Here is a 6,930-nt window from a genome sequence, read left to right as displayed (position 1 = left end):
AGTGAGTTTTCCCATTTGTTTCACTGCACCGTCAGTACAGACAAGATTATTGCTTACAATTTATGACTTGCAACTCCAGATAATGCCAGTACATTTAAGACCCAGTAACATAGTTCTAGGCTGAGAGGTTTGTTTTACTCTGTTTCGTTCAATTTTTCTTCCTTCCTGCTTTTGTTCCACTTAGACCTGTGTTACCTCCCTCTTCACAAATAGACAAAAATACCCCCAGATTCGGTTCTCAGAAGTAAATTTTACATTAGAAACAGCTCTATTATGAAAAATTTGAATGTAAATGTTTTCTTAAAAATACCAGTCCAGTGAACTGCGTGCAACACATATAACCAAAGCTAGTTAAATGCAAGCCCCCCAAAATGTCATGGAATGGAAGCTGCCCTTTGAAATTGTCATATTAGTGATCTGTATGATAGTAAGGTAGTACTACTACTATACACGTGAAATGTATATTAGACAATGTGGTTTTAAATAAAGATGCGGCGAAATACTCAGTGTAGATTTGCATTTCTCCTTTGAAATTCCTAAGTAGGTCTTAGAGTTGTATAAAGAAGTTAAACAAGAAATCAAGTATGGATTTTCATATTTTATTTTGATTTCATGTCTAATATCATCATTGCTAAAGTACTGGGGGCCACCACTCTGGAAAAACTCACCTAAGGAGCAGTTCCTTTCCAGTAACACATTTTGCTGCATTTCAATTCAACTATGTCAGAACAGCCCTACATTATTGATCTAGAGTGTAATATACAATTTGAGAAAATAGGTGCTACACATCATTCATTTATTTTGGCTCTATGCTTACTTGAGAATTAGAACTGTGAAAGAAATTCATTCTTAATGACCCTTTTTCGTTCATTCTTTGGGCAACATTTGAACACTAAAAGCCTCTTAGTTAAGAAACAGACATGACTATACTGATTTTCGTGACAGTCATGCGCTACAGGTCAGAACAATTTTTAATGTTTTGTCAATTCAAAATTCAGAAGTAATTTTCTGCTTTAGATCAGAAAGACTTCTGATGTTTGGAATACCGACAGCCCTTTTATCATCTGTTCTGAGCACTGCATTTGGGAGGGTACTGTGCAATGTGAATTAAGGTGGAAGTATAGTGCATACGTGTTTTGACATGACTGGAACATCAACAAATACAGTGCCCTTTACTGCTCTGTTAGTCTGGAATGACCGATTTAGGATAATTGGATTTAATTTCCAAACAAATGATTCAGCATAGATTCAGTTTGACTTTATGTCAAGAAGGGTGATGCTTAACCTACTATCTTGTAATCCACGCTACTTCACAACAGAGGGAAATCCCTTGTTCTGTGAGCATGAATTATACTTGTAAACTATGTTTTAAGCAGAAAAAATGAAAATCCAGTCTCTCATCCACAGGGACTATGGGTCTGCTTTGTTTTCTAATTTAGTAGCAAAACCAAGGTAAATTACAGCAGGACAGCATGCTTGTTTAACAAACAGATACAAATATGAACCTTTTGCAGGTTAAGGCCATTATCTATTTAGGGTAAGAGAACTAGAACACCATCTTCAGAAAATAATTTAGTTTTGATTAAAAATAAACCATGATGAAGAATCCATCAAATTGTAAATTGTTCCATAGGCATCTTTCCCATTCAAATGTGACTTATTTGTGGTACTAATTTCTTAGCTTCACTTTTCCGTTTGTTGGATCCTCTTACATCATTGACTGATAAACTGAAAATCCCTTTGTTACAAGATTTCTGGTCTGCTGTAGGTATTAATACATCATGATCAAGACTCCTCTGACATTCATCTTCAAGCTTGAGCCTTATAAGCTGCTGCTTTTCTCATCCCTTCATCCTCCTTCTAAATGAGCTCTGGTGATTTCCAGTTTTTCAGTAACTATTCTGCATTGCTGAACCAAAAGAAGTAGTATTCCAACGCCGACACCAGTGCCAAATACAAAGGTAAAATAATTGCTACCCTGCATGGAGGCGGAGCTGTTTGTTTGCTTTAACATAAGCACGATGCCACAATTTTGAAGTGTCAGTTCTGTTGAACTGTTCTGGGAGTCTGTTTCTGTCACGACAGCATGTTCCAGCCATCCACTCAGTGTCGCACAGCTTCTCTGGCAGGCAGAATCTTCTGTACCAGCTTTCAGTGAAGCTGCGACTCAGCAGGAAGCAGAAAACCCTGTGAGAAGGAGAAACGAGATTTTGTGTCCTGAGTTTCCAGGGCCTATTATGTCAGCCTTTCCTAGTGACACTTGTGGGTTTGGAAAAATCTTGGTACCCTGCACTGAAGCCAGTGTTGGACCATTGAGCACCTGAGCCCTCCTGCTGCAATGGAGCTAGATCTTCACTCCTCCCTCAGGCATTGGATGATAGCCCTGTCGGTCACCTCACTCCTATAGCCACAATGCTGTAACTGGAAGCTCATATGGAATCAATTTTCTAACCTGTCTTCAAGGGTTTTTTTTTGGTCATTAGTACCCACAGTCCAGTCCCCATCCCTTAACTATGGCCCACCTCTGGTTCTGTGTACTGCACCAGAGGTGGGCCACATGAAAATGTTTGCCTTGCAAACTTGTTAAGCATTTGGTATTGCTCTGAATCAATAAGTGTTCTTCATTATCTGTAGCTACGCTAGTCTTGAAAACGAAACCAGGAAGAATAGTGTAAGAACTCAGGGCAAGAATCCATCCTTGTGAAAATACAGGGCAGTCTTGTGTAGACTGTATTCAATTCAGATATAAGCAGCTGTTCACTTTGAGAAATTCTATGCAGGCACACTTCATGCTGTTAAGGAAGTTTGCATTTTTTCGTCTTGGTCTTTATTGCCTCACTTTATCACATAACTCCACAATCCAGCATCTAGCCATGGATGGCATTGTGTATTGCAGTCTAGTTTAAGAAAATGGCACAGGGAGTCTAATGAGTTTATATCCCTCTATGTCTGTGCTCTCAGCTGAATCCTTGTAAAAATATTTCCCAGACATGAACCAGAAGACATTTAGGGCTCATTTAGCCAAACGTGTCCATTTCTTTCCCAAGACATAAGGACAGAAGATGCCTTATCAACACTCCAGACGTACCTAAGAATTGGACATTTCGGCCATCATCCCATAATTAAAGCAGAATGATTAAACCCTGGTCACTCATTTCAGAACTGGAAGAACCACCCGCAGTCGGTAGATTGATAGGGCACCGGTAGACTGTCGTTTGCATCAGCACTGTACTTAACTATTTTGTTTTGATAAGCTTAAGCAGTGCTTTCTCCTCTTCCCTGTTTAGCAGTACTCATTTTCTGTGCTCTCTCTCCTTCTTACCCTGTTATTTTGTAATGGGAGCTGTAATCACAACCAGTAATTACATAGAGAAAATGAACTGATTATTGCTTGTCAAAAACCAAAACAAACAACCTTTCTTCAGATAGGCATACCCTCCCTTCGTAGCCAGTTCAAGCTCTATGTCACCCCCTTTCCTGTGGATTCTCTGCCCTCTTTTCCATGCAGGCTCAGCATTCCCTTTGTTATTAAGGTGAGGCCAGGGCTTGATGTTATTCTGGAGAGAGGGGAGGGGAGTAGTCAGCACCCTCTGCTGTGATTTCAGGACAGAAGGCTTTTTCTTCTGCTGCTCACAGCCTGGAAAGGTTCAGTCAATCTTAAACTAATAATAATTTGCTACGCTGATAATAGGATAACTGGAACCCAGTCCAAATATAAGCCATTTATTCTTCATTTAGCTATTAAATATCTCACCTCGTACAGTCTGACAGCTTCTGCCAAACCCTAATCACTCAGTTGCTTGATTACTACCTCTTTCTGCTCTTTAGCCCCTGCGATATCTGCCAGCTATCACTGCCAGCTATCCCATCTCCACAGAACACAAGCACGGAAATCAACTTCTTCATCAGCCTAACAACATTATGCAACTGAACTGCCTCCCTGGTTCTTCTTCTCTAATCACAGCAAGATTAATCTCTTTTTTTCCTTCAAGACCTCAACTCTCCCCACATTCACGTACATTTCTTACCCATTTTGGTTTAGCATCCCACGTCAGCTGTTTTGACAGTAATGTCAGCCTGTTTATTTCTTCCATAGTAGTTTCCCAATTCTTTCCTGTGCTGACATCTCTCATACACACAGTCCTCAAACAATTCATGTTCAGGCTACCCATATTTCATCAGCCATCATTTAACACCACAAACCAAAGATAGAGCTATTTTGATTCAGTCATTTTGATAAATATTCTCTTAGTTGAGAAGTCACGTGACCTGCCAATATTTTATCTTGGCTTACTATCTGTTTACATAATGCTCCCAGAAAGCTTTGGTCAGTAAAAAAAGGGTGTGTATGTGATAAGAGCTGGTATGTCCAGGTAGGAGGACAAGCATGATCACCACCAAGGACTGATGAATGCAGGAGGAATGGTTTCATAAGCTGTTTGTCCTTCCACTTGAGCACAGCTGACTACTAGGAGATTTTGCCAGGCTCTGCGTGCATTTGTGGCAGGCTCGCCTTTTACATTTGTGAAGTGTATTTAAATGAGAACTACACTCCAGAGACCTGTTTCTTATATGTACTGCATCTTATACATACTACAATAATACTCAACAGCCAATAGATAGACATAGTGTATCTTCTTCAAAAGCAGGCCTGTTTCAATTGAGAAATCAGTGAAGAAGTTCTCTGGTGGTGAAAGGTGAAATGACTTTGAAATCAATGGAGCTGAAACCATTTACAGCAGCAGAGAACACAGTCACTAATTTCAGTTTTGAGATCATTGAGAAAAAGGCATTTCAAAAAGCATGTATAGCCAGCTTCTGTCTAAACCATTGCCAATTTTGTTCTACAAGCCCAACAGTAAAAGCCAAGACACAGCTAACTCCTGAATGTTTAAATAATTCTTTATTACTTGATTGGACTGAATTTAAGCATAATCTCTTCCTAATTATGAATCACTGTTACTCTCATAAGTACAGATGTTCCAGGCAGATTCTCATTTCACTTCACACCTAATATTTCTTGTAGCAGTCTACCTATGAACATATTTTGTGCTTACTCAAGCACTTAAAGTGGAAGCTAGCCCTTGGACGTAGCAAAAGCTGAGCTGACAAACAAGATCTGAGCCGAAGTGACTCTTCTTGATGCCTGTTTTCTCCAATGTATGCATGGAAACCTGAAAGCTCTCTTCAGAGTATTCTAAAATGCTTAAATGCAAAACAAGAAATAATGTAAGTAGTATTTATGGAAGTGCAGTCTACATTTTTTTTTATGTCTTAAGGAGAAATGAGAGGGGCTTAGGTTTAGTTTTGAAATGTAAAATGTGGAGAAAAACAATAGATGATTAGAGAGAAGTACTGTACAAAGCTGCAGGTATAGCATAAAGATTCCAAACATTGACAGAAAGTTGTGAAAATAATATTTTAGCCTCATCAGATGAGCAAAAGCTGCTATGGTAGTAATTCATAATAGTAGTTCTGGATAACCCAAACTAAATGGTATGACTAAAAAGTAAATGTATGTAGTAGGAAGGATTGTAGAAAGTGAACATTCAGTGTACGATCAATAAGACAATTCTGGTTTTAAGTCACAGTCACGACAGGCCATGACAATATTCCTTTGCACATAATCTCTAATTTTGGTGAATATAATATTAAAAAATAATCTGATGGTTTTACTGATGAACTGTTACAAAGATTATTATTTTTGTTATTGACTTGAACTTCCATGACTAAAAAATCACACAGCACTGCAATAATGAATATTCTTCATGAATAACAAACTTGAAATTGCAAGGAAGTCTTTCCCAGACTCTTTACTACAGAGAATCCTGTTCTTATCTCATATATTTTACCAGATACAAGAAAAACCTTCGAGGTTGTTAATCTTTAAAGGCTGCTTCTTATCTGACTGCTGGCTTTACCGTCTGATTCCTAAGTACTAACACATCTCTTGCATTTAAAATGGATACCAAACGCTCTGTGGGCCTGCAGTGGACATATAAAGAATTGTCTTCTGGTTTCCATTGAGTGGCACAGGAAAAGGACACAAGGCCAAAGTCATAAGGTACAGTGAGGAAAATTCAAATTAGATATTAAGGGGGAAAAATCACAAGAGTGGTACAACACTGGCACAGGTTGTCCAGAGAAGCTTCATCTCTGCTATGATCAACAAAATCTGTGTGGATTGCTGTTTGTCTCCATCCGTGTTACAGCTCTAACTATGTAAGAAATGTAGTCTTGTTTGGCTTGGTCACTGTCATAGGCATATCTGGCTGGACAATATAGCCTAGTATCATCCATTTATGCACACAGAATTGCTATACAGTTTGTATTTTCCACAGTGAGGCTCCAGAAAGTAATGCAGGCCTACAGAATTGGGAGGGAAAATAAGCCTGTGAAAGAACCAGACATACCTATCCAGTCTACATAAATCAGAGTATAAGAAAGCGCAGCATGAAGACATCTTTCAGCTCACAGATTCCCAGGCTTCTTAGACAGAAGCTGTGCTGCAACATAGCACATAACTCATTCCAGGGTGGGGAGGAAGGAAGAAGGAAGATGTGACCAGTGTCACTGCTGACAAGTTACTCTGAAAAGTTGTCTTTAAGTCCACGATTCACTTGTCGTTCCTCATTGGCACTACTGAAGTCACCTTCCTTTACCTTGTCTATAAGGCAGAGTTTCTAGGCTCACAGCTTTATGGGGCATGTGAATATACTAATTGTGCTACGATTGCCATGTGAATTTCTCCTCTGGATTAAGCATCCCCATCTGCCAAGTTTAATTTCTGGCCACTTTTTTCTGCCTTCTGCATTGTGAAGGCACACATGAATGAATTTCTTTAAATTGGAGGACTGCCCCTGCGTAGTGTTTTGCCCAGCTGGGTCAGTTCACTAGTCTGGTTCACTGCATAAAAGCCCTGCATGGTAG

Source organism: Rissa tridactyla, chromosome Z (genome assembly GCF_028500815.1).
Source record: "Rissa tridactyla isolate bRisTri1 chromosome Z, bRisTri1.patW.cur.20221130, whole genome shotgun sequence".
In the NCBI taxonomy this organism is placed as follows: domain Eukaryota; kingdom Metazoa; phylum Chordata; class Aves; order Charadriiformes; family Laridae; genus Rissa; species Rissa tridactyla.
This window is presented reverse-complemented; position numbering follows the sequence as displayed.